This window comes from Mobula birostris, assembly GCF_030028105.1.
Source record: "Mobula birostris isolate sMobBir1 chromosome 11 unlocalized genomic scaffold, sMobBir1.hap1 SUPER_11_unloc_1, whole genome shotgun sequence".
NCBI lineage: Eukaryota > Metazoa > Chordata > Chondrichthyes > Myliobatiformes > Myliobatidae > Mobula > Mobula birostris.
Window position 1 is genome coordinate 34,176 of NW_027274037.1, and position 27,152 is coordinate 61,327.

The 27,152-nt window shown below is 57.9% G+C and overlaps 8 non-coding genes across 8 annotated transcripts; all 8 read right to left on the minus strand.

Annotated features, from left to right (window-relative positions):
- Positions 1–2,702: 2,702 nt before the first annotated feature.
- On the minus strand, positions 2,703–2,893 carry LOC140192044 (U2 spliceosomal RNA). Its single transcript, XR_011884022.1, has one exon. It is a non-coding gene; the product is annotated as a U2 spliceosomal RNA (small nuclear RNA).
- Positions 2,894–5,973: 3,080 nt separating this feature from the next.
- LOC140192056 (U2 spliceosomal RNA) lies at positions 5,974–6,164 on the minus strand. Its single transcript, XR_011884033.1, has one exon. It is a non-coding gene; the product is annotated as a U2 spliceosomal RNA (small nuclear RNA).
- A 3,080-nt stretch (positions 6,165–9,244) lies between these two features.
- Positions 9,245–9,435, minus strand: LOC140192067 (U2 spliceosomal RNA). The gene has a single exon (XR_011884044.1). It is a non-coding gene; the product is annotated as a U2 spliceosomal RNA (small nuclear RNA).
- A 3,082-nt stretch (positions 9,436–12,517) lies between these two features.
- LOC140192079 (U2 spliceosomal RNA) lies at positions 12,518–12,708 on the minus strand. Its single transcript, XR_011884055.1, has one exon. It is a non-coding gene; the product is annotated as a U2 spliceosomal RNA (small nuclear RNA).
- A 3,082-nt stretch (positions 12,709–15,790) lies between these two features.
- On the minus strand, positions 15,791–15,981 carry LOC140192090 (U2 spliceosomal RNA). The gene has a single exon (XR_011884063.1). It is a non-coding gene; the product is annotated as a U2 spliceosomal RNA (small nuclear RNA).
- A 3,072-nt stretch (positions 15,982–19,053) lies between these two features.
- Positions 19,054–19,244, minus strand: LOC140192101 (U2 spliceosomal RNA). The gene has a single exon (XR_011884064.1). It is a non-coding gene; the product is annotated as a U2 spliceosomal RNA (small nuclear RNA).
- A 3,080-nt stretch (positions 19,245–22,324) lies between these two features.
- On the minus strand, positions 22,325–22,515 carry LOC140192111 (U2 spliceosomal RNA). Its single transcript, XR_011884066.1, has one exon. It is a non-coding gene; the product is annotated as a U2 spliceosomal RNA (small nuclear RNA).
- Positions 22,516–25,599: 3,084 nt separating this feature from the next.
- LOC140192112 (U2 spliceosomal RNA) lies at positions 25,600–25,790 on the minus strand. Its single transcript, XR_011884067.1, has one exon. It is a non-coding gene; the product is annotated as a U2 spliceosomal RNA (small nuclear RNA).
- Positions 25,791–27,152: the final 1,362 nt, after the last annotated feature.

The following is a 27,152-nucleotide window of genomic DNA, read 5'->3' on the forward strand; positions in this document are numbered from 1 at the left end:
CGCTGTCCTGTCTGCACAAAAGTCTGCAGGGGGAGTGGGAGCAGGCCGCTCGGCCCTTCAAGGGCGTCCCTGCACTCGGCAAAGAGAGCGCGCCTCTCGGCTTTGCGTGCCCCAGCTGGCTGGCGCATCCAGCTGAACGGTCTCCTTCGGAGGCTCTGCCCTCTCCGGGAGGGAGCGAGCGGATGGGACTGCACCGGGCGACAAAGGCAGAGGCCACGTGCGCCGCTCAAGACCGGTTACGAGGTTTGTGGACGTGGCCAAAGTCCGCGGGCAGAAAAGCCTCCTGGCAAGCTTGGGAATAGGAAGATGTCAGCTACAGGTGTGCCTGAGGAGAAACAATGGGTGTGCTCTCCAAGCCGAAGGCTGAAGTGCAGCCATTCACACCTCTGTGCCTTTATTTTGATGTGTGTGGAATTACAATTGTTGAGTGGCTTGAGTTTGTTTCATCTCACAGAAGCTGTAGACTTTGCGTCTGCACAGGCTATCATTGGACACAGTGGTGTCTTCTCCCCTGCTCCCCCACCACCTTTTTTTACCAGGGTGGATGGGGGTGGGTGGGTGTGTGTGTGTGTCTGTCTGTCTCTCTGTGTCTGTCTCTGTCTCTCTCACCCACCGACACAAACACACATGGAATGCTGAGGGATCTGGCAGGGTCGGTCTGTCTCTCTCTCTCACTCACTCAATCTCACACACACACAGAGTCACAGACACACGTGCACACGGGGGTGTGTGGGGGTGGGTGTGTGTGTGTGTTTGTGTGTGTGTGTGTGTCTGTCTCTCTGTGTCTGTCTCTGTCTCTGTCTCTCTCACCCACCGACACAAACACACATGGAATGCTGAGGGATCTGGCAGGGTCTGTCTCTCTCTCTCACTCAATCTCACACACACACAGAGTCACAGACACACGTGCACACGGGGGTGTGTGGGGGTGGGTGTGTGTGTGTGTTTGTGTGTGTGTGTGTGTGTCTGTCTCTCTGTGTCTGTCTCTGTCTCTGTCTCTCTCACCCACCGACACAAACACACATGGAATGCTGAGGGATCTGGCAGGGTCTGTCTCTCTCTCTCTCACTCACTCACTCACTCACTCACTCACTCACTCACTCACTCAATCTCTCTCTCTCACACACACACACACACACACAGAGTCACAGACACACGTGCACACGGAGTGCTGAGGGATCTGCCAAGCTGTACAGAGGGCAGTAAAGGGAGAAGGGCCGAGGCCCTTCATTATGCCTCTGTGCTGACGCCTGAGCAGACTGACTGGTTTTGCAGCGGGGTGGGTGCACGGATGTAGAAACAGGAGGGAGGGCACGGCAGGAGGGAAATGTGTCGCGGGCTGACGGCGGCCCTGTGCCCCACTGCTCTGCAGGTGCGTTTTTGGCCGGCATGGCTCAGTGGTGGAGTGGGTGGGCGCGTGTGCGCGCCGTGGAAGGAAAGGGGTACTGATTATGCCTTGGTTGTGAACAGGAAACGGATCGCGGAAATGCCTGCCGGAGGGAGGCACAGTGCGTGCGTGAAGCAGGGGCACGTGGACGGATGTGGCAATTGTGGAGACGTGCGCCAAAGCTGGACGCCGAGTAGGTAGGTGTAAGCATGAGACGTTTGAGTGATCTTGGGGTTTGGACGTGATTCTGAGCGAGGCTAGAGATGCACTGCACTGCCGATGTATATTGGGAGGTCTGAGTGGGTGGAGTGGGGGGTTGTGCCTCTGCCTTACCTTGAACGGTGGGCGGGGCTTTGGGCCTGGGCAGGCAGACGCATCAGAGGAGGCCAGGAGGCCAGGCCAGGCCAGGCCAGGGCAGGGCAGGCTAGGCAGAGTTTTGCTGATGCTATGGCTAGGTGGTGATGCTTGTAGCTGGTCTGTCTGTCTGGGCAGGAGAGCAGCAGTCTTGGCAGTCTGGTGCAGGCGGGGAGGATGCAGGGGTGCAGGAGCACCGGGCCCTGTTGTGCCGGCGGCGGCGGCGCCCCGTTGCTCTGTAGCCGGGCTCCATCGGATGCCTCCCTCCCTTCCTTCCTTCCTCCCTCCCGTCCGCGTGCCCTGGCTGCTGGCACACTTGAACGAGCCTGCCCTGTCCGACAGCTGGCTGGCTGCTGGTGAAATTGCAGCAGAGCCAGTGACTCGATATCGTTCGTTCCTTCCTTCCTTCCTTCCTTCCTTCCTTCCTTCCTTCCTTCGCCCGCCCGTCCATCCGTCCGTCCGTCCGTCCGTCGCGTCCTCCGTGGCTTCAAGGAGCAGCTGAGAAGCCTGAGCCTGAGAAGGGACAGAAAAGGTCTTTCGGCCTGCTCCACTTCACTCTGCTTCTGTGCTTGGTGCAGGCAGCAGCCGAGTGAGCAGGCATCAGAATGAGTGCGCCGGTTGAGCAGTTTGCTTCAGGAATGAATGCCAAGGGGCATCTCTCATGAAGTTGCTGCCTTGCCTGCAGCACCTGATCTGGTTGCAGCCCGGATGTGCACTTGATCTTAGCCAAACGGCCCAGATATGATGCCCGTGCTGTTGTTGAGTTGTCTGCACATTGCGTGAGTGAGTGAGTGAGTGAGCTGTATCGACAGACAGACACAGACACAGGAGAGGTGTAGAGCAAGCAGCTCTCCTCTCTCTCCATGTGCGTGCATGCTTGTCTGTGCTGCTGTGCCGCCGCCGCCGCCTGATGGAGCTTTCGTCGTTTTTCTTTTCTTTGCTACTTTGAAATTCCCCAGAAGGGGAGTGCACCGTTCCCAGAGGCACTGCAATACCGGGTCGATGCGTGGAGTGGACGGAGCAAGCCCCTATTCCATCTCCCTGTTCCAAAAATCAATTTAATATATGGTCCCCAGATAAGGGACGTATCAGATATTAAACTGATAAGAACAGATACTACACTTGATCTTAGCCAAAAGGCCGAGAAGCGATGCAGGCGGCCTCTTGAGTCGGCTACATCCTGCCTAGCCTCTGGTGTTTAGATTGAAGCAGGAGGCCTGGCAAAGACCTTGCTGCCCTGGCCCGCTGGCAGCTCTCCCCTAGGTTGTCTGGGATCGGTGGGTGTGCTGGACAGCTGTTGCCTACCTGGTCCGTCCTGAGTGCAACTTGTCAGAGGCTATGTAAAGCTGCCAGTGATCCACCAATCATCTGGGAGTGGGGCCGTACCTACGGGCGCCTACGTCACTGGCACACTGCCTACGTCAAGGCTGCCGGCTTCCTCGGCTGGCTCCCAGGTCGGTCTCAGAGGCTGGCTCAACTTGCACTGCTCTCCTGGTCGTGGGAGGCTGGTCACGCTGTCCTGTCTGCACAAAAGTCTGCAGGGGGAGTGGGAGCAGGCCGCTCGGCCCTTCAAGGGCGTCCCTGCACTCGGCAAAGAGAGCGCGCCTCTCGGCTTTGCGTGCCCCAGCTGGCTGGCGCATCCAGCTGAACGGTCTCCTTCGGAGGCTCTGCCCTCTCCGGGAGGGAGCGAGCGGATGGGACTGCACCGGGCGACAAAGGCAGAGGCCACGTGCGCCGCTCAAGACCGGTTACGAGGTTTGTGGACGTGGCCAAAGTCCGCGGGCAGAAAAGCCTCCTGGCAAGCTTGGGAATAGGAAGATGTCAGCTACAGGTGTGCCTGAGGAGAAACAATGGGTGTGCTCTCCAAGCCGAAGGCTGAAGTGCAGCCATTCACACCTCTGTGCCTTTATTTTGATGTGTGTGGAATTACAATTGTTGAGTGGCTTGAGTTTGTTTCATCTCACAGAAGCTGTAGACTTTGCGTCTGCACAGGCTATCATTGGACACAGTGGTGTCTTCTCCCCTGCTCCCCCACCACCTTTTTTTACCAGGGTGGATGGGGGTGGGTGGGTGTGTGTGTGTGTCTGTCTGTCTCTCTGTGTCTGTCTCTGTCTCTCTCACCCACCGACACAAACACACATGGAATGCTGAGGGATCTGGCAGGGTCGGTCTGTCTCTCTCTCTCACTCACTCAATCTCACACACACACAGAGTCACAGACACACGTGCACACGGGGGTGTGTGGGGGTGGGTGTGTGTGTGTGTTTGTGTGTGTGTGTGTGTCTGTCTCTCTGTGTCTGTCTCTGTCTCTGTCTCTCTCACCCACCGACACAAACACACATGGAATGCTGAGGGATCTGGCAGGGTCTGTCTCTCTCTCTCACTCAATCTCACACACACACAGAGTCACAGACACACGTGCACACGGGGGTGTGTGGGGGTGGGTGTGTGTGTGTGTTTGTGTGTGTGTGTGTGTCTGTCTCTCTGTGTCTGTCTCTGTCTCTGTCTCTCTCACCCACCGACACAAACACACATGGAATGCTGAGGGATCTGGCAGGGTCTGTCTCTCTCTCTCTCACTCACTCACTCACTCACTCACTCACTCACTCACTCACTCAATCTCTCTCTCTCACACACACACACACACACACAGAGTCACAGACACACGTGCACACGGAGTGCTGAGGGATCTGCCAAGCTGTACAGAGGGCAGTAAAGGGAGAAGGGCCGAGGCCCTTCATTATGCCTCTGTGCTGACGCCTGAGCAGACTGACTGGTTTTGCAGCGGGGTGGGTGCACGGATGTAGAAACAGGAGGGAGGGCACGGCAGGAGGGAAATGTGTCGCGGGCTGACGGCGGCCCTGTGCCCCACTGCTCTGCAGGTGCGTTTTTGGCCGGCATGGCTCAGTGGTGGAGTGGGTGGGCGCGTGTGCGCGCCGTGGAAGGAAAGGGGTACTGATTATGCCTTGGTTGTGAAACAGGAAACGGATCGGCGAAATGCCTGCCGGAGGGAGGCACAGTGCCGTGCGTGAAGCAGGGGCACGTGGACGGATGTGGCAATTGTGGAGACGTGCGCCAAAGCTGGACGCCGAGTAGGTAGGTGTAAGCATGAGACGTTTGAGTGATCTTGGGGTTTGGGACGTGATTCTGAGCGAGGCTAGAGATGCACTGCACTGCCGATGTATATTGGGGAGGTCTGAGTGGGTGGAGTGGGGGGTTGTGCCTCTGCCTTACCTTGAACGGTGGGCGGGGCTTTGGGCCTGGGGCAGGCAGACGCATCAGAGGAGGCCAGGAGGCCAGGCCAGGCCAGGCCAGGGCAGGGCAGGTAGGCAGAGTTTTGCTGATGCTATGGCTAGGTGGTGATGCTTGTAGCTGGTCTGTCTGTCTGGGCAGGAGAGCAGCAGTCTTGGCAGTCTGGTGCAGGCGGGGAGGATGCAGGGTGCAGGAGCACCGGGCCCTGTTGTGCCGGCGGCGGCGGCGCCCCGTTGCTCTGTAGCCGGGCTCCATCGGATGCCTCCCTCCCTTCCTTCCTTCCTCCCTCCCGTCCGCGTGCCCTGGCTGCTGGCACACTTGAACGAGCCTGCCTGTCCGACAGGCTGGCTGGCTGCTGGTGAAATTGCAGCAGAGCCAGTGACTCGATATCGTTCGTTCCTTCCTTCCTTCCTTCCTTCCTTCCTTCCTTCCTTCCTTCGCCCGCCCGTCCATCCGTCCGTCCGTCCGTCCGTCGCGTCCTCCGTTGGCTTCAAGGAGCAGCTGAGAAGCCTGAGCCTGAGAAGTGGAGCGAGTGTGGCGGGACAGAAAAGGTCTTTCGGCCTGCTCCACTTCACTCTGCTTCTGTGCTTGGTGCAGGCAGCAGCCGAGTGAGCAGGCATCAGAATGAGTGCGCCGGTTGAGCAGTTTGCTTCAGGAATGAATGCCAAGGGGCATCTCTCATGAAGTTGCTGCCTTGCCTGCAGCACCTGATCTGGTTGCAGCCCGGATGTGCACTTGATCTTAGCCAAACGGCCCAGATATGATGCCCGTGCTGTTGTTGAGTTGTCTGCACATTGCGTGAGTGAGTGAGTGAGTGAGCTGTATCGACAGACAGACACAGACACAGGAGAGGTGTAGAGCAAGCAGCTCTCCTCTCTCTCCATGTGCGTGCATGCTTGTCTGTGCTGCTGTGCCGCCGCCGCCGCCTGATGGAGCTTTCGTCGTTTTTCTTTTCTTTGCTACTTTGAAATTCCCCAGAAGGGGAGTGCACCGTTCCCAGAGGCACTGCAATACCGGGTCGATGCGTGGAGTGGACGGAGCAAGCCCCTATTCCATCTCCCTGTTCCAAAAATCAATTTAATATATGGTCCCCAGATAAGGGACGTATCAGATATTAAACTGATAAGAACAGATACTACACTTGATCTTAGCCAAAAGGCCGAGAAGCGATGCAGGCGGCCTCTTGAGTCGGCTACATCCTGCCTAGCCTCTGGTGTTTAGATTGAAGCAGGAGGCCTGGCAAAGACCTTGCTGCCCTGGCCCGCTGGCAGCTCTCCCCTAGGTTGTCTGGGATCGGTGGGTGTGCTGGACAGCTGTTGCCTACCTGGTCCGTCCTGAGTGCAACTTGTCAGAGGCTATGTAAAGCTGCCAGTGATCCACCAATCATCTGGGAGTGGGGCCGTACCTACGGGCGCCTACGTCACTGGCACACTGCCTACGTCAAGGCTGCCGGCTTCCTCGGCTGGCTCCCAGGTCGGTCTCAGAGGCTGGCTCAACTTGCACTGCTCTCCTGGTCGTGGGAGGCTGGTCACGCTGTCCTGTCTGCACAAAAGTCTGCAGGGGGAGTGGGAGCAGGCCGCTCGGCCCTTCAAGGGCGTCCCTGCACTCGGCAAAGAGAGCGCGCCTCTCGGCTTTGCGTGCCCCAGCTGGCTGGCGCATCCAGCTGAACGGTCTCCTTCGGAGGCTCTGCCCTCTCCGGGAGGGAGCGAGCGGATGGGACTGCACCGGGCGACAAAGGCAGAGGCCACGTGCGCCGCTCAAGACCGGTTACGAGGTTTGTGGACGTGGCCAAAGTCCGCGGGCAGAAAAGCCTCCTGGCAAGCTTGGGAATAGGAAGATGTCAGCTACAGGTGTGCCTGAGGAGAAACAATGGGTGTGCTCTCCAAGCCGAAGGCTGAAGTGCAGCCATTCACACCTCTGTGCCTTTATTTTGATGTGTGTGGAATTACAATTGTTGAGTGGCTTGAGTTTGTTTCATCTCACAGAAGCTGTAGACTTTGCGTCTGCACAGGCTATCATTGGACACAGTGGTGTCTTCTCCCCTGCTCCCCCACCACCTTTTTTTACCAGGGTGGATGGGGGTGGGTGGGTGTGTGTGTGTGTCTGTCTGTCTCTCTGTGTCTGTCTCTGTCTCTCTCACCCACCGACACAAACACACATGGAATGCTGAGGGATCTGGCAGGGTCGGTCTGTCTCTCTCTCTCACTCACTCAATCTCACACACACACAGAGTCACAGACACACGTGCACACGGGGGTGTGTGGGGGTGGGTGTGTGTGTGTGTTTGTGTGTGTGTGTGTGTCTGTCTCTCTGTGTCTGTCTCTGTCTCTGTCTCTCTCACCCACCGACACAAACACACATGGAATGCTGAGGGATCTGGCAGGGTCTGTCTCTCTCTCTCACTCAATCTCACACACACACAGAGTCACAGACACACGTGCACACGGGGGTGTGTGGGGGTGGGTGTGTGTGTGTGTTTGTGTGTGTGTGTGTGTCTGTCTCTCTGTGTCTGTCTCTGTCTCTGTCTCTCTCACCCACCGACACAAACACACATGGAATGCTGAGGGATCTGGCAGGGTCTGTCTCTCTCTCTCTCACTCACTCACTCACTCACTCACTCACTCACTCACTCACTCAATCTCTCTCTCTCACACACACACACACACACACAGAGTCACAGACACACGTGCACACGGAGTGCTGAGGGATCTGCCAAGCTGTACAGAGGGCAGTAAAGGGAGAAGGGCCGAGGCCCTTCATTATGCCTCTGTGCTGACGCCTGAGCAGACTGACTGGTTTTGCAGCGGGGTGGGTGCACGGATGTAGAAACAGGAGGGAGGGCACGGCAGGAGGGAAATGTGTCGCGGGCTGACGGCGGCCCTGTGCCCCACTGCTCTGCAGGTGCGTTTTTGGCCGGCATGGCTCAGTGGTGGAGTGGGTGGGCGCGTGTGCGCGCCGTGGAAGGAAAGGGGTACTGATTATGCCTTGGTTGTGAAACAGGAAACGGATCGGCGAAATGCCTGCCGGAGGGAGGCACAGTGCCGTGCGTGAAGCAGGGGCACGTGGACGGATGTGGCAATTGTGGAGACGTGCGCCAAAGCTGGACGCCGAGTAGGTAGGTGTAAGCATGAGACGTTTGAGTGATCTTGGGGTTTGGGACGTGATTCTGAGCGAGGCTAGAGATGCACTGCACTGCCGATGTATATTGGGGAGGTCTGAGTGGGTGGAGTGGGGGGTTGTGCCTCTGCCTTACCTTGAACGGTGGGCGGGGCTTTGGGCCTGGGGCAGGCAGACGCATCAGAGGAGGCCAGGAGGCCAGGCCAGGCCAGGCCAGGGCAGGGCAGGTAGGCAGAGTTTTGCTGATGCTATGGCTAGGTGGTGATGCTTGTAGCTGGTCTGTCTGTCTGGGCAGGAGAGCAGCAGTCTTGGCAGTCTGGTGCAGGCGGGGAGGATGCAGGGTGCAGGAGCACCGGGCCCTGTTGTGCCGGCGGCGGCGGCGCCCCGTTGCTCTGTAGCCGGGCTCCATCGGATGCCTCCCTCCCTTCCTTCCTTCCTCCCTCCCGTCCGCGTGCCCTGGCTGCTGGCACACTTGAACGAGCCTGCCTGTCCGACAGGCTGGCTGGCTGCTGGTGAAATTGCAGCAGAGCCAGTGACTCGATATCGTTCGTTCCTTCCTTCCTTCCTTCCTTCCTTCCTTCCTTCCTTCCTTCGCCCGCCCGTCCATCCGTCCGTCCGTCCGTCCGTCGCGTCCTCCGTTGGCTTCAAGGAGCAGCTGAGAAGCCTGAGCCTGAGAAGTGGAGCGAGTGTGGCGGGACAGAAAAGGTCTTTCGGCCTGCTCCACTTCACTCTGCTTCTGTGCTTGGTGCAGGCAGCAGCCGAGTGAGCAGGCATCAGAATGAGTGCGCCGGTTGAGCAGTTTGCTTCAGGAATGAATGCCAAGGGGCATCTCTCATGAAGTTGCTGCCTTGCCTGCAGCACCTGATCTGGTTGCAGCCCGGATGTGCACTTGATCTTAGCCAAACGGCCCAGATATGATGCCCGTGCTGTTGTTGAGTTGTCTGCACATTGCGTGAGTGAGTGAGTGAGTGAGCTGTATCGACAGACAGACACAGACACAGGAGAGGTGTAGAGCAAGCAGCTCTCCTCTCTCTCCATGTGCGTGCATGCTTGTCTGTGCTGCTGTGCCGCCGCCGCCGCCTGATGGAGCTTTCGTCGTTTTTCTTTTCTTTGCTACTTTGAAATTCCCCAGAAGGGGAGTGCACCGTTCCCAGAGGCACTGCAATACCGGGTCGATGCGTGGAGTGGACGGAGCAAGCCCCTATTCCATCTCCCTGTTCCAAAAATCAATTTAATATATGGTCCCCAGATAAGGGACGTATCAGATATTAAACTGATAAGAACAGATACTACACTTGATCTTAGCCAAAAGGCCGAGAAGCGATGCAGGCGGCCTCTTGAGTCGGCTACATCCTGCCTAGCCTCTGGTGTTTAGATTGAAGCAGGAGGCCTGGCAAAGACCTTGCTGCCCTGGCCCGCTGGCAGCTCTCCCCTAGGTTGTCTGGGATCGGTGGGTGTGCTGGACAGCTGTTGCCTACCTGGTCCGTCCTGAGTGCAACTTGTCAGAGGCTATGTAAAGCTGCCAGTGATCCACCAATCATCTGGGAGTGGGGCCGTACCTACGGGCGCCTACGTCACTGGCACACTGCCTACGTCAAGGCTGCCGGCTTCCTCGGCTGGCTCCCAGGTCGGTCTCAGAGGCTGGCTCAACTTGCACTGCTCTCCTGGTCGTGGGAGGCTGGTCACGCTGTCCTGTCTGCACAAAAGTCTGCAGGGGGAGTGGGAGCAGGCCGCTCGGCCCTTCAAGGGCGTCCCTGCACTCGGCAAAGAGAGCGCGCCTCTCGGCTTTGCGTGCCCCAGCTGGCTGGCGCATCCAGCTGAACGGTCTCCTTCGGAGGCTCTGCCCTCTCCGGGAGGGAGCGAGCGGATGGGACTGCACCGGGCGACAAAGGCAGAGGCCACGTGCGCCGCTCAAGACCGGTTACGAGGTTTGTGGACGTGGCCAAAGTCCGCGGGCAGAAAAGCCTCCTGGCAAGCTTGGGAATAGGAAGATGTCAGCTACAGGTGTGCCTGAGGAGAAACAATGGGTGTGCTCTCCAAGCCGAAGGCTGAAGTGCAGCCATTCACACCTCTGTGCCTTTATTTTGATGTGTGTGGAATTACAATTGTTGAGTGGCTTGAGTTTGTTTCATCTCACAGAAGCTGTAGACTTTGCGTCTGCACAGGCTATCATTGGACACAGTGGTGTCTTCTCCCCTGCTCCCCCACCACCTTTTTTTACCAGGGTGGATGGGGGTGGGTGGGTGTGTGTGTGTGTCTGTCTGTCTCTCTGTGTCTGTCTCTGTCTCTCTCACCCACCGACACAAACACACATGGAATGCTGAGGGATCTGGCAGGGTCGGTCTGTCTCTCTCTCTCACTCACTCAATCTCACACACACACAGAGTCACAGACACACGTGCACACGGGGGTGTGTGGGGGTGGGTGTGTGTGTGTGTTTGTGTGTGTGTGTGTGTCTGTCTCTCTGTGTCTGTCTCTGTCTCTGTCTCTCTCACCCACCGACACAAACACACATGGAATGCTGAGGGATCTGGCAGGGTCTGTCTCTCTCTCTCACTCAATCTCACACACACACAGAGTCACAGACACACGTGCACACGGGGGTGTGTGGGGGTGGGTGTGTGTGTGTGTTTGTGTGTGTGTGTGTGTGTCTGTCTCTCTGTGTCTGTCTCTGTCTCTGTCTCTCTCACCCACCGACACAAACACACATGGAATGCTGAGGGATCTGGCAGGGTCTGTCTCTCTCTCTCTCACTCACTCACTCACTCACTCACTCACTCACTCACTCACTCAATCTCTCTCTCTCACACACACACACACACACACAGAGTCACAGACACACGTGCACACGGAGTGCTGAGGGATCTGCCAAGCTGTACAGAGGGCAGTAAAGGGAGAAGGGCCGAGGCCCTTCATTATGCCTCTGTGCTGACGCCTGAGCAGACTGACTGGTTTTGCAGCGGGGTGGGTGCACGGATGTAGAAACAGGAGGGAGGGCACGGCAGGAGGGAAATGTGTCGCGGGCTGACGGCGGCCCTGTGCCCCACTGCTCTGCAGGTGCGTTTTTGGCCGGCATGGCTCAGTGGTGGAGTGGGTGGGCGCGTGTGCGCGCCGTGGAAGGAAAGGGGTACTGATTATGCCTTGGTTGTGAAACAGGAAACGGATCGGCGAAATGCCTGCCGGAGGGAGGCACAGTGCCGTGCGTGAAGCAGGGGCACGTGGACGGATGTGGCAATTGTGGAGACGTGCGCCAAAGCTGGACGCCGAGTAGGTAGGTGTAAGCATGAGACGTTTGAGTGATCTTGGGGTTTGGGACGTGATTCTGAGCGAGGCTAGAGATGCACTGCACTGCCGATGTATATTGGGGAGGTCTGAGTGGGTGGAGTGGGGGGTTGTGCCTCTGCCTTACCTTGAACGGTGGGCGGGGCTTTGGGCCTGGGGCAGGCAGACGCATCAGAGGAGGCCAGGAGGCCAGGCCAGGCCAGGCCAGGGCAGGGCAGGTAGGCAGAGTTTTGCTGATGCTATGGCTAGGTGGTGATGCTTGTAGCTGGTCTGTCTGTCTGGGCAGGAGAGCAGCAGTCTTGGCAGTCTGGTGCAGGCGGGGAGGATGCAGGGTGCAGGAGCACCGGGCCCTGTTGTGCCGGCGGCGGCGGCGCCCCGTTGCTCTGTAGCCGGGCTCCATCGGATGCCTCCCTCCCTTCCTTCCTTCCTCCCTCCCGTCCGCGTGCCCTGGCTGCTGGCACACTTGAACGAGCCTGCCTGTCCGACAGGCTGGCTGGCTGCTGGTGAAATTGCAGCAGAGCCAGTGACTCGATATCGTTCGTTCCTTCCTTCCTTCCTTCCTTCCTTCCTTCCTTCCTTCCTTCGCCCGCCCGTCCATCCGTCCGTCCGTCCGTCCGTCGCGTCCTCCGTTGGCTTCAAGGAGCAGCTGAGAAGCCTGAGCCTGAGAAGTGGAGCGAGTGTGGCGGGACAGAAAAGGTCTTTCGGCCTGCTCCACTTCACTCTGCTTCTGTGCTTGGTGCAGGCAGCAGCCGAGTGAGCAGGCATCAGAATGAGTGCGCCGGTTGAGCAGTTTGCTTCAGGAATGAATGCCAAGGGGCATCTCTCATGAAGTTGCTGCCTTGCCTGCAGCACCTGATCTGGTTGCAGCCCGGATGTGCACTTAATCTTAGCCAAACGGCCCAGATATGATGCCCGTGCTGTTGTTGAGTTGTCTGCACATTGCGTGAGTGAGTGAGTGAGTGAGCTGTATCGACAGACAGACACAGACACAGGAGAGGTGTAGAGCAAGCAGCTCTCCTCTCTCTCCATGTGCGTGCATGCTTGTCTGTGCTGCTGTGCCGCCGCCGCCGCCTGATGGAGCTTTCGTCGTTTTTCTTTTCTTTGCTACTTTGAAATTCCCCAGAAGGGGAGTGCACCGTTCCCAGAGGCACTGCAATACCGGGTCGATGCGTGGAGTGGACGGAGCAAGCCCCTATTCCATCTCCCTGTTCCAAAAATCAATTTAATATATGGTCCCCAGATAAGGGACGTATCAGATATTAAACTGATAAGAACAGATACTACACTTGATCTTAGCCAAAAGGCCGAGAAGCGATGCAGGCGGCCTCTTGAGTCGGCTACATCCTGCCTAGCCTCTGGTGTTTAGATTGAAGCAGGAGGCCTGGCAAAGACCTTGCTGCCCTGGCCCGCTGGCAGCTCTCCCCTAGGTTGTCTGGGATCGGTGGGTGTGCTGGACAGCTGTTGCCTACCTGGTCCGTCCTGAGTGCAACTTGTCAGAGGCTATGTAAAGCTGCCAGTGATCCACCAATCATCTGGGAGTGGGGCCGTACCTACGGGCGCCTACGTCACTGGCACACTGCCTACGTCAAGGCTGCCGGCTTCCTCGGCTGGCTCCCAGGTCGGTCTCAGAGGCTGGCTCAACTTGCACTGCTCTCCTGGTCGTGGGAGGCTGGTCACGCTGTCCTGTCTGCACAAAAGTCTGCAGGGGGAGTGGGAGCAGGCCGCTCGGCCCTTCAAGGGCGTCCCTGCACTCGGCAAAGAGAGCGCGCCTCTCGGCTTTGCGTGCCCCAGCTGGCTGGCGCATCCAGCTGAACGGTCTCCTTCGGAGGCTCTGCCCTCTCCGGGAGGGAGCGAGCGGATGGGACTGCACCGGGCGACAAAGGCAGAGGCCACGTGCGCCGCTCAAGACCGGTTACGAGGTTTGTGGACGTGGCCAAAGTCCGCGGGCAGAAAAGCCTCCTGGCAAGCTTGGGAATAGGAAGATGTCAGCTACAGGTGTGCCTGAGGAGAAACAATGGGTGTGCTCTCCAAGCCGAAGGCTGAAGTGCAGCCATTCACACCTCTGTGCCTTTATTTTGATGTGTGTGGAATTACAATTGTTGAGTGGCTTGAGTTTGTTTCATCTCACAGAAGCTGTAGACTTTGCGTCTGCACAGGCTATCATTGGACACAGTGGTGTCTTCTCCCCTGCTCCCCCACCACCTTTTTTTACCAGGGTGGATGGGGGTGGGTGGGTGTGTGTGTGTGTCTGTCTGTCTCTCTGTGTCTGTCTCTGTCTCTCTCACCCACCGACACAAACACACATGGAATGCTGAGGGATCTGGCAGGGTCGGTCTGTCTCTCTCTCTCACTCACTCAATCTCACACACACACAGAGTCACAGACACACGTGCACACGGGGGTGTGTGGGGGTGGGTGTGTGTGTGTGTTTGTGTGTGTGTGTGTGTCTGTCTCTCTGTGTCTGTCTCTGTCTCTGTCTCTCTCACCCACCGACACAAACACACATGGAATGCTGAGGGATCTGGCAGGGTCTGTCTCTCTCTCTCACTCAATCTCACACACACACAGAGTCACAGACACACGTGCACACGGGGGTGTGTGGGGGTGGGTGTGTGTGTGTGTTTGTGTGTGTGTGTGTGTGTCTGTCTCTCTGTGTCTGTCTCTGTCTCTGTCTCTCTCACCCACCGACACAAACACACATGGAATGCTGAGGGATCTGGCAGGGTCTGTCTCTCTCTCTCTCACTCACTCACTCACTCACTCACTCACTCACTCACTCACTCAATCTCTCTCTCTCACACACACACACACACACACAGAGTCACAGACACACGTGCACACGGAGTGCTGAGGGATCTGCCAAGCTGTACAGAGGGCAGTAAAGGGAGAAGGGCCGAGGCCCTTCATTATGCCTCTGTGCTGACGCCTGAGCAGACTGACTGGTTTTGCAGCGGGGTGGGTGCACGGATGTAGAAACAGGAGGGAGGGCACGGCAGGAGGGAAATGTGTCGCGGGCTGACGGCGGCCCTGTGCCCCACTGCTCTGCAGGTGCGTTTTTGGCCGGCATGGCTCAGTGGTGGAGTGGGTGGGCGCGTGTGCGCGCCGTGGAAGGAAAGGGGTACTGATTATGCCTTGGTTGTGAAACAGGAAACGGATCGGCGAAATGCCTGCCGGAGGGAGGCACAGTGCCGTGCGTGAAGCAGGGGCACGTGGACGGATGTGGCAATTGTGGAGACGTGCGCCAAAGCTGGACGCCGAGTAGGTAGGTGTAAGCATGAGACGTTTGAGTGATCTTGGGGTTTGGGACGTGATTCTGAGCGAGGCTAGAGATGCACTGCACTGCCGATGTATATTGGGGAGGTCTGAGTGGGTGGAGTGGGGGGTTGTGCCTCTGCCTTACCTTGAACGGTGGGCGGGGCTTTGGGCCTGGGGCAGGCAGACGCATCAGAGGAGGCCAGGAGGCCAGGCCAGGCCAGGCCAGGGCAGGGCAGGTAGGCAGAGTTTTGCTGATGCTATGGCTAGGTGGTGATGCTTGTAGCTGGTCTGTCTGTCTGGGCAGGAGAGCAGCAGTCTTGGCAGTCTGGTGCAGGCGGGGAGGATGCAGGGTGCAGGAGCACCGGGCCCTGTTGTGCCGGCGGCGGCGGCGCCCCGTTGCTCTGTAGCCGGGCTCCATCGGATGCCTCCCTCCCTTCCTTCCTTCCTCCCTCCCGTCCGCGTGCCCTGGCTGCTGGCACACTTGAACGAGCCTGCCTGTCTGACAGGCTGGCTGGCTGCTGGTGAAATTGCAGCAGAGCCAGTGACTCGATATCGTTCGTTCCTTCCTTCCTTCCTTCCTTCCTTCCTTCCTTCCTTCCTTCGCCCGCCCGTCCATCCGTCCGTCCGTCCGTCCGTCGCGTCCTCCGTTGGCTTCAAGGAGCAGCTGAGAAGCCTGAGCCTGAGAAGTGGAGCGAGTGTGGCGGGACAGAAAAGGTCTTTCGGCCTGCTCCACTTCACTCTGCTTCTGTGCTTGGTGCAGGCAGCAGCCGAGTGAGCAGGCATCAGAATGAGTGCGCCGGTTGAGCAGTTTGCTTCAGGAATGAATGCCAAGGGGCATCTCTCATGAAGTTGCTGCCTTGCCTGCAGCACCTGATCTGGTTGCAGCCCGGATGTGCACTTGATCTTAGCCAAACGGCCCAGATATGATGCCCGTGCTGTTGTTGAGTTGTCTGCACATTGCGTGAGTGAGTGAGTGAGTGAGCTGTATCGACAGACAGACACAGACACAGGAGAGGTGTAGAGCAAGCAGCTCTCCTCTCTCTCCATGTGCGTGCATGCTTGTCTGTGCTGCTGTGCCGCCGCCGCCGCCTGATGGAGCTTTCGTCGTTTTTCTTTTCTTTGCTACTTTGAAATTCCCCAGAAGGGGAGTGCACCGTTCCCAGAGGCACTGCAATACCGGGTCGATGCGTGGAGTGGACGGAGCAAGCCCCTATTCCATCTCCCTGTTCCAAAAATCAATTTAATATATGGTCCCCAGATAAGGGACGTATCAGATATTAAACTGATAAGAACAGATACTACACTTGATCTTAGCCAAAAGGCCGAGAAGCGATGCAGGCGGCCTCTTGAGTCGGCTACATCCTGCCTAGCCTCTGGTGTTTAGATTGAAGCAGGAGGCCTGGCAAAGACCTTGCTGCCCTGGCCCGCTGGCAGCTCTCCCCTAGGTTGTCTGGGATCGGTGGGTGTGCTGGACAGCTGTTGCCTACCTGGTCCGTCCTGAGTGCAACTTGTCAGAGGCTATGTAAAGCTGCCAGTGATCCACCAATCATCTGGGAGTGGGGCCGTACCTACGGGCGCCTACGTCACTGGCACACTGCCTACGTCAAGGCTGCCGGCTTCCTCGGCTGGCTCCCAGGTCGGTCTCAGAGGCTGGCTCAACTTGCACTGCTCTCCTGGTCGTGGGAGGCTGGTCACGCTGTCCTGTCTGCACAAAAGTCTGCAGGGGGAGTGGGAGCAGGCCGCTCGGCCCTTCAAGGGCGTCCCTGCACTCGGCAAAGAGAGCGCGCCTCTCGGCTTTGCGTGCCCCAGCTGGCTGGCGCATCCAGCTGAACGGTCTCCTTCGGAGGCTCTGCCCTCTCCGGGAGGGAGCGAGCGGATGGGACTGCACCGGGCGACAAAGGCAGAGGCCACGTGCGCCGCTCAAGACCGGTTACGAGGTTTGTGGACGTGGCCAAAGTCCGCGGGCAGAAAAGCCTCCTGGCAAGCTTGGGAATAGGAAGATGTCAGCTACAGGTGTGCCTGAGGAGAAACAATGGGTGTGCTCTCCAAGCCGAAGGCTGAAGTGCAGCCATTCACACCTCTGTGCCTTTATTTTGATGTGTGTGGAATTACAATTGTTGAGTGGCTTGAGTTTGTTTCATCTCACAGAAGCTGTAGACTTTGCGTCTGCACAGGCTATCATTGGACACAGTGGTGTCTTCTCCCCTGCTCCCCCACCACCTTTTTTTACCAGGGTGGATGGGGGTGGGTGGGTGTGTGTGTGTGTCTGTCTGTCTCTCTGTGTCTGTCTCTGTCTCTCTCACCCACCGACACAAACACACATGGAATGCTGAGGGATCTGGCAGGGTCGGTCTGTCTCTCTCTCTCACTCACTCAATCTCACACACACACAGAGTCACAGACACACGTGCACACGGGGGTGTGTGGGGGTGGGTGTGTGTGTGTGTTTGTGTGTGTGTGTGTGTCTGTCTCTCTGTGTCTGTCTCTGTCTCTGTCTCTCTCACCCACCGACACAAACACACATGGAATGCTGAGGGATCTGGCAGGGTCTGTCTCTCTCTCTCACTCAATCTCACACACACACAGAGTCACAGACACACGTGCACACGGGGGTGTGTGGGGGTGGGTGTGTGTGTGTGTTTGTGTGTGTGTGTGTGTGTCTGTCTCTCTGTGTCTGTCTCTGTCTCTGTCTCTCTCACCCACCGACACAAACACACATGGAATGCTGAGGGATCTGGCAGGGTCTGTCTCTCTCTCTCTCACTCACTCACTCACTCACTCACTCACTCACTCACTCACTCAATCTCTCTCTCTCACACACACACACACACACACAGAGTCACAGACACACGTGCACACGGAGTGCTGAGGGATCTGCCAAGCTGTACAGAGGGCAGTAAAGGGAGAAGGGCCGAGGCCCTTCATTATGCCTCTGTGCTGACGCCTGAGCAGACTGACTGGTTTTGCAGCGGGGTGGGTGCACGGATGTAGAAACAGGAGGGAGGGCACGGCAGGAGGGAAATGTGTCGCGGGCTGACGGCGGCCCTGTGCCCCACTGCTCTGCAGGTGCGTTTTTGGCCGGCATGGCTCAGTGGTGGAGTGGGTGGGCGCGTGTGCGCGCCGTGGAAGGAAAGGGGTACTGATTATGCCTTGGTTGTGAAACAGGAAACGGATCGGCGAAATGCCTGCCGGAGGGAGGCACAGTGCCGTGCGTGAAGCAGGGGCACGTGGACGGATGTGGCAATTGTGGAGACGTGCGCCAAAGCTGGACGCCGAGTAGGTAGGTGTAAGCATGAGACGTTAGTGATCTTGGGGTTTGGGACGTGATTCTGAGCGAGGCTAGAGATGCACTGCACTGCCGATGTATATTGGGGAGGTCTGAGTGGGTGGAGTGGGGGGTTGTGCCTCTGCCTTACCTTGAACGGTGGGCGGGGCTTTGGGCCTGGGGCAGGCAGACGCATCAGAGGAGGCCAGGAGGCCAGGCCAGGCCAGGCCAGGGCAGGGCAGGTAGGCAGAGTTTTGCTGATGCTATGGCTAGGTGGTGATGCTTGTAGCTGGTCTGTCTGTCTGGGCAGGAGAGCAGCAGTCTTGGCAGTCTGGTGCAGGCGGGGAGGATGCAGGGTGCAGGAGCACCGGGCCCTGTTGTGCCGGCGGCGGCGGCGCCCCGTTGCTCTGTAGCCGGGCTCCATCGGATGCCTCCCTCCCTTCCTTCCTTCCTCCCTCCCGTCCGCGTGCCCTGGCTGCTGGCACACTTGAACGAGCCTGCCTGTCCGACAGGCTGGCTGGCTGCTGGTGAAATTGCAGCAGAGCCAGTGACTCGATATCGTTCGTTCCTTCCTTCCTTCCTTCCTTCCTTCCTTCCTTCGCCCGCCCGTCCATCCGTCCGTCCGTCCGTCCGTCGCGTCCTCCGTTGGCTTCAAGGAGCAGCTGAGAAGCCTGAGCCTGAGAAGTGGAGCGAGTGTGGCGGGACAGAAAAGGTCTTTCGGCCTGCTCCACTTCACTCTGCTTCTGTGCTTGGTGCAGGCAGCAGCCGAGTGAGCAGGCATCAGAATGAGTGCGCCGGTTGAGCAGTTTGCTTCAGGAATGAATGCCAAGGGGCATCTCTCATGAAGTTGCTGCCTTGCCTGCAGCACCTGATCTGGTTGCAGCCCGGATGTGCACTTGATCTTAGCCAAACGGCCCAGATATGATGCCCGTGCTGTTGTTGAGTTGTCTGCACATTGCGTGAGTGAGTGAGTGAGTGAGCTGTATCGACAGACAGACACAGACACAGGAGAGGTGTAGAGCAAGCAGCTCTCCTCTCTCTCCATGTGCGTGCATGCTTGTCTGTGCTGCTGTGCCGCCGCCGCCGCCTGATGGAGCTTTCGTCGTTTTTCTTTTCTTTGCTACTTTGAAATTCCCCAGAAGGGGAGTGCACCGTTCCCAGAGGCACTGCAATACCGGGTCGATGCGTGGAGTGGACGGAGCAAGCCCCTATTCCATCTCCCTGTTCCAAAAATCAATTTAATATATGGTCCCCAGATAAGGGACGTATCAGATATTAAACTGATAAGAACAGATACTACACTTGATCTTAGCCAAAAGGCCGAGAAGCGATGCAGGCGGCCTCTTGAGTCGGCTACATCCTGCCTAGCCTCTGGTGTTTAGATTGAAGCAGGAGGCCTGGCAAAGACCTTGCTGCCCTGGCCCGCTGGCAGCTCTCCCCTAGGTTGTCTGGGATCGGTGGGTGTGCTGGACAGCTGTTGCCTACCTGGTCCGTCCTGAGTGCAACTTGTCAGAGGCTATGTAAAGCTGCCAGTGATCCACCAATCATCTGGGAGTGGGGCCGTACCTACGGGCGCCTACGTCACTGGCACACTGCCTACGTCAAGGCTGCCGGCTTCCTCGGCTGGCTCCCAGGTCGGTCTCAGAGGCTGGCTCAACTTGCACTGCTCTCCTGGTCGTGGGAGGCTGGTCACGCTGTCCTGTCTGCACAAAAGTCTGCAGGGGGAGTGGGAGCAGGCCGCTCGGCCCTTCAAGGGCGTCCCTGCACTCGGCAAAGAGAGCGCGCCTCTCGGCTTTGCGTGCCCCAGCTGGCTGGCGCATCCAGCTGAACGGTCTCCTTCGGAGGCTCTGCCCTCTCCGGGAGGGAGCGAGCGGATGGGACTGCACCGGGCGACAAAGGCAGAGGCCACGTGCGCCGCTCAAGACCGGTTACGAGGTTTGTGGACGTGGCCAAAGTCCGCGGGCAGAAAAGCCTCCTGGCAAGCTTGGGAATAGGAAGATGTCAGCTACAGGTGTGCCTGAGGAGAAACAATGGGTGTGCTCTCCAAGCCGAAGGCTGAAGTGCAGCCATTCACACCTCTGTGCCTTTATTTTGATGTGTGTGGAATTACAATTGTTGAGTGGCTTGAGTTTGTTTCATCTCACAGAAGCTGTAGACTTTGCGTCTGCACAGGCTATCATTGGACACAGTGGTGTCTTCTCCCCTGCTCCCCCACCACCTTTTTTTACCAGGGTGGATGGGGGTGGGTGGGTGTGTGTGTGTGTCTGTCTGTCTCTCTGTGTCTGTCTCTGTCTCTCTCACCCACCGACACAAACACACATGGAATGCTGAGGGATCTGGCAGGGTCGGTCTGTCTCTCTCTCTCACTCACTCAATCTCACACACACACAGAGTCACAGACACACGTGCACACGGGGGTGTGTGGGGGTGGGTGTGTGTGTGTGTTTGTGTGTGTGTGTGTGTCTGTCTCTCTGTGTCTGTCTCTGTCTCTGTCTCTCTCACCCACCGACACAAACACACATGGAATGCTGAGGGATCTGGCAGGGTCTGTCTCTCTCTCTCACTCAATCTCACACACACACAGAGTCACAGACACACGTGCACACGGGGGTGTGTGGGGGTGGGTGTGTGTGTGTGTTTGTGTGTGTGTGTGTGTCTGTCTCTCTGTGTCTGTCTCTGTCTCTGTCTCTCTCACCCACCGACACAAACACACATGGAATGCTGAGGGATCTGGCAGGGTCTGTCTCTCTCTCTCTCACTCACTCACTCACTCACTCACTCACTCACTCACTCACTCAATCTCTCTCTCTCACACACACACACACACACACAGAGTCACAGACACACGTGCACACGGAGTGCTGAGGGATCTGCCAAGCTGTACAGAGGGCAGTAAAGGGAGAAGGGCCGAGGCCCTTCATTATGCCTCTGTGCTGACGCCTGAGCAGACTGACTGGTTTTGCAGCGGGGTGGGTGCACGGATGTAGAAACAGGAGGGAGGGCACGGCAGGAGGGAAATGTGTCGCGGGCTGACGGCGGCCCTGTGCCCCACTGCTCTGCAGGTGCGTTTTTGGCCGGCATGGCTCAGTGGTGGAGTGGGTGGGCGCGTGTGCGCGCCGTGGAAGGAAAGGGGTACTGATTATGCCTTGGTTGTGAAACAGGAAACGGATCGGCGAAATGCCTGCCGGAGGGAGGCACAGTGCCGTGCGTGAAGCAGGGGCACGTGGACGGATGTGGCAATTGTGGAGACGTGCGCCAAAGCTGGACGCCGAGTAGGTAGGTGTAAGCATGAGACGTTTGAGTGATCTTGGGGTTTGGGACGTGATTCTGAGCGAGGCTAGAGATGCACTGCACTGCCGATGTATATTGGGGAGGTCTGAGTGGGTGGAGTGGGGGGTTGTGCCTCTGCCTTACCTTGAACGGTGGGCGGGGCTTTGGGCCTGGGGCAGGCAGACGCATCAGAGGAGGCCAGGAGGCCAGGCCAGGCCAGGCCAGGGCAGGGCAGGTAGGCAGAGTTTTGCTGATGCTATGGCTAGGTGGTGATGCTTGTAGCTGGTCTGTCTGTCTGGGCAGGAGAGCAGCAGTCTTGGCAGTCTGGTGCAGGCGGGGAGGATGCAGGGTGCAGGAGCACCGGGCCCTGTTGTGCCGGCGGCGGCGGCGCCCCGTTGCTCTGTAGCCGGGCTCCATCGGATGCCTCCCTCCCTTCCTTCCTTCCTCCCTCCCGTCCGCGTGCCCTGGCTGCTGGCACACTTGAACGAGCCTGCCTGTCCGACAGGCTGGCTGGCTGCTGGTGAAATTGCAGCAGAGCCAGTGACTCGATATCGTTCGTTCCTTCCTTCCTTCCTTCCTTCCTTCCTTCCTTCCTTCCTTCGCCCGCCCGTCCATCCGTCCGTCCGTCCGTCCGTCGCGTCCTCCGTTGGCTTCAAGGAGCAGCTGAGAAGCCTGAGCCTGAGAAGTGGAGCGAGTGTGGCGGGACAGAAAAGGTCTTTCGGCCTGCTCCACTTCACTCTGCTTCTGTGCTTGGTGCAGGCAGCAGCCGAGTGAGCAGGCATCAGAATGAGTGCGCCGGTTGAGCAGTTTGCTTCAGGAATGAATGCCAAGGGGCATCTCTCATGAAGTTGCTGCCTTGCCTGCAGCACCTGATCTGGTTGCAGCCCGGATGTGCACTTGATCTTAGCCAAACGGCCCAGATATGATGCCCGTGCTGTTGTTGAGTTGTCTGCACATTGCGTGAGTGAGTGAGTGAGTGAGCTGTATCGACAGACAGACACAGACACAGGAGAGGTGTAGAGCAAGCAGCTCTCCTCTCTCTCCATGTGCGTGCATGCTTGTCTGTGCTGCTGTGCCGCCGCCGCCGCCTGATGGAGCTTTCGTCGTTTTTCTTTTCTTTGCTACTTTGAAATTCCCCAGAAGGGGAGTGCACCGTTCCCAGAGGCACTGCAATACCGGGTCGATGCGTGGAGTGGACGGAGCAAGCCCCTATTCCATCTCCCTGTTCCAAAAATCAATTTAATATATGGTCCCCAGATAAGGGACGTATCAGATATTAAACTGATAAGAACAGATACTACACTTGATCTTAGCCAAAAGGCCGAGAAGCGATGCAGGCGGCCTCTTGAGTCGGCTACATCCTGCCTAGCCTCTGGTGTTTAGATTGAAGCAGGAGGCCTGGCAAAGACCTTGCTGCCCTGGCCCGCTGGCAGCTCTCCCCTAGGTTGTCTGGGATCGGTGGGTGTGCTGGACAGCTGTTGCCTACCTGGTCCGTCCTGAGTGCAACTTGTCAGAGGCTATGTAAAGCTGCCAGTGATCCACCAATCATCTGGGAGTGGGGCCGTACCTACGGGCGCCTACGTCACTGGCACACTGCCTACGTCAAGGCTGCCGGCTTCCTCGGCTGGCTCCCAGGTCGGTCTCAGAGGCTGGCTCAACTTGCACTGCTCTCCTGGTCGTGGGAGGCTGGTCACGCTGTCCTGTCTGCACAAAAGTCTGCAGGGGGAGTGGGAGCAGGCCGCTCGGCCCTTCAAGGGCGTCCCTGCACTCGGCAAAGAGAGCGCGCCTCTCGGCTTTGCGTGCCCCAGCTGGCTGGCGCATCCAGCTGAACGGTCTCCTTCGGAGGCTCTGCCCTCTCCGGGAGGGAGCGAGCGGATGGGACTGCACCGGGCGACAAAGGCAGAGGCCACGTGCGCCGCTCAAGACCGGTTACGAGGTTTGTGGACGTGGCCAAAGTCCGCGGGCAGAAAAGCCTCCTGGCAAGCTTGGGAATAGGAAGATGTCAGCTACAGGTGTGCCTGAGGAGAAACAATGGGTGTGCTCTCCAAGCCGAAGGCTGAAGTGCAGCCATTCACACCTCTGTGCCTTTATTTTGATGTGTGTGGAATTACAATTGTTGAGTGGCTTGAGTTTGTTTCATCTCACAGAAGCTGTAGACTTTGCGTCTGCACAGGCTATCATTGGACACAGTGGTGTCTTCTCCCCTGCTCCCCCACCACCTTTTTTTACCAGGGTGGATGGGGGTGGGTGGGTGTGTGTGTGTGTCTGTCTGTCTCTCTGTGTCTGTCTCTGTCTCTCTCACCCACCGACACAAACACACATGGAATGCTGAGGGATCTGGCAGGGTCGGTCTGTCTCTCTCTCTCACTCACTCAATCTCACACACACACAGAGTCACAGACACACGTGCACACGGGGGTGTGTGGGGGTGGGTGTGTGTGTGTGTTTGTGTGTGTGTGTGTGTCTGTCTCTCTGTGTCTGTCTCTGTCTCTGTCTCTCTCACCCACCGACACAAACACACATGGAATGCTGAGGGATCTGGCAGGGTCTGTCTCTCTCTCTCACTCAATCTCACACACACACAGAGTCACAGACACACGTGCACACGGGGGTGTGTGGGGGTGGGTGTGTGTGTGTGTTTGTGTGTGTGTGTGTGTCTGTCTCTCTGTGTCTGTCTCTGTCTCTGTCTCTCTCACCCACCGACACAAACACACATGGAATGCTGAGGGATCTGGCAGGGTCTGTCTCTCTCTCTCTCACTCACTCACTCACTCACTCACTCACTCACTCACTCACTCAATCTCTCTCTCTCACACACACACACACACACACAGAGTCACAGACACACGTGCACACGGAGTGCTGAGGGATCTGCCAAGCTGTACAGAGGGCAGTAAAGGGAGAAGGGCCGAGGCCCTTCATTATGCCTCTGTGCTGACGCCTGAGCAGACTGACTGGTTTTGCAGCGGGGTGGGTGCACGGATGTAGAAACAGGAGGGAGGGCACGGCAGGAGGGAAATGTGTCGCGGGCTGACGGCGGCCCTGTGCCCCACTGCTCTGCAGGTGCGTTTTTGGCCGGCATGGCTCAGTGGTGGAGTGGGTGGGCGCGTGTGCGCGCCGTGGAAGGAAAGGGGTACTGATTATGCCTTGGTTGTGAAACAGGAAACGGATCGGCGAAATGCCTGCCGGAGGGAGGCACAGTGCCGTGCGTGAAGCAGGGGCACGTGGACGGATGTGGCAATTGTGGAGACGTGCGCCAAAGCTGGACGCCGAGTAGGTAGGTGTAAGCATGAGACGTTTGAGTGATCTTGGGGTTTGGGACGTGATTCTGAGCGAGGCTAGAGATGCACTGCACTGCCGATGTATATTGGGGAGGTCTGAGTGGGTGGAGTGGGGGGTTGTGCCTCTGCCTTACCTTGAACGGTGGGCGGGGCTTTGGGCCTGGGGCAGGCAGACGCATCAGAGGAGGCCAGGAGGCCAGGCCAGGCCAGGCCAGGGCAGGGCAGGTAGGCAGAGTTTTGCTGATGCTATGGCTAGGTGGTGATGCTTGTAGCTGGTCTGTCTGTCTGGGCAGGAGAGCAGCAGTCTTGGCAGTCTGGTGCAGGCGGGGAGGATGCAGGGTGCAGGAGCACCGGGCCCTGTTGTGCCGGCGGCGGCGGCGCCCCGTTGCTCTGTAGCCGGGCTCCATCGGATGCCTCCCTCCCTTCCTTCCTTCCTCCCTCCCGTCCGCGTGCCCTGGCTGCTGGCACACTTGAACGAGCCTGCCTGTCCGACAGGCTGGCTGGCTGCTGGTGAAATTGCAGCAGAGCCAGTGACTCGATATCGTTCGTTCCTTCCTTCCTTCCTTCCTTCCTTCCTTCCTTCCTTCCTTCCTTCGCCCGCCCGTCCATCCGTCCGTCCGTCCGTCCGTCGCGTCCTCCGTTGGCTTCAAGGAGCAGCTGAGAAGCCTGAGCCTGAGAAGTGGAGCGAGTGTGGCGGGACAGAAAAGGTCTTTCGGCCTGCTCCACTTCACTCTGCTTCTGTGCTTGGTGCAGGCAGCAGCCGAGTGAGCAGGCATCAGAATGAGTGCGCCGGTTGAGCAGTTTGCTTCAGGAATGAATGCCAAGGGGCATCTCTCATGAAGTTGCTGCCTTGCCTGCAGCACCTGATCTGGTTGCAGCCCGGATGTGCACTTGATCTTAGCCAAACGGCCCAGATATGATGCCCGTGCTGTTGTTGAGTTGTCTGCACATTGCGTGAGTGAGTGAGTGAGTGAGCTGTATCGACAGACAGACACAGACACAGGAGAGGTGTAGAGCAAGCAGCTCTCCTCTCTCTCCATGTGCGTGCATGCTTGTCTGTGCTGCTGTGCCGCCGCCGCCGCCTGATGGAGCTTTCGTCGTTTTTCTTTTCTTTGCTACTTTGAAATTCCCCAGAAGGGGAGTGCACCGTTCCCAGAGGCACTGCAATACCGGGTCGATGCGTGGAGTGGACGGAGCAAGCCCCTATTCCATCTCCCTGTTCCAAAAATCAATTTAATATATGGTCCCCAGATAAGGGACGTATCAGATATTAAACTGATAAGAACAGATACTACACTTGATCTTAGCCAAAAGGCCGAGAAGCGATGCAGGCGGCCTCTTGAGTCGGCTACATCCTGCCTAGCCTCTGGTGTTTAGATTGAAGCAGGAGGCCTGGCAAAGACCTTGCTGCCCTGGCCCGCTGGCAGCTCTCCCCTAGGTTGTCTGGGATCGGTGGGTGTGCTGGACAGCTGTTGCCTACCTGGTCCGTCCTGAGTGCAACTTGTCAGAGGCTATGTAAAGCTGCCAGTGATCCACCAATCATCTGGGAGTGGGGCCGTACCTACGGGCGCCTACGTCACTGGCACACTGCCTACGTCAAGGCTGCCGGCTTCCTCGGCTGGCTCCCAGGTCGGTCTCAGAGGCTGGCTCAACTTGCACTGCTCTCCTGGTCGTGGGAGGCTGGTCACGCTGTCCTGTCTGCACAAAAGTCTGCAGGGGGAGTGGGAGCAGGCCGCTCGGCCCTTCAAGGGCGTCCCTGCACTCGGCAAAGAGAGCGCGCCTCTCGGCTTTGCGTGCCCCAGCTGGCTGGCGCATCCAGCTGAACGGTCTCCTTCGGAGGCTCTGCCCTCTCCGGGAGGGAGCGAGCGGATGGGACTGCACCGGGCGACAAAGGCAGAGGCCACGTGCGCCGCTCAAGACCGGTTACGAGGTTTGTGGACGTGGCCAAAGTCCGCGGGCAGAAAAGCCTCCTGGCAAGCTTGGGAATAGGAAGATGTCAGCTACAGGTGTGCCTGAGGAGAAACAATGGGTGTGCTCTCCAAGCCGAAGGCTGAAGTGCAGCCATTCACACCTCTGTGCCTTTATTTTGATGTGTGTGGAATTACAATTGTTGAGTGGCTTGAGTTTGTTTCATCTCACAGAAGCTGTAGACTTTGCGTCTGCACAGGCTATCATTGGACACAGTGGTGTCTTCTCCCCTGCTCCCCCACCACCTTTTTTTACCAGGGTGGATGGGGGTGGGTGGGTGTGTGTGTGTGTCTGTCTGTCTCTCTGTGTCTGTCTCTGTCTCTCTCACCCACCGACACAAACACACATGGAATGCTGAGGGATCTGGCAGGGTCGGTCTGTCTCTCTCTCTCACTCACTCAATCTCACACACACACAGAGTCACAGACACACGTGCACACGGGGGTGTGTGGGGGTGGGTGTGTGTGTGTGTTTGTGTGTGTGTGTGTGTCTGTCTCTCTGTGTCTGTCTCTGTCTCTGTCTCTCTCACCCACCGACACAAACACACATGGAATGCTGAGGGATCTGGCAGGGTCTGTCTCTCTCTCTCACTCAATCTCACACACACACAGAGTCACAGACACACGTGCACACGGGGGTGTGTGGGGGTGGGTGTGTGTGTGTGTTTGTGTGTGTGTGTGTGTCTGTCTCTCTGTGTCTGTCTCTGTCTCTGTCTCTCTCA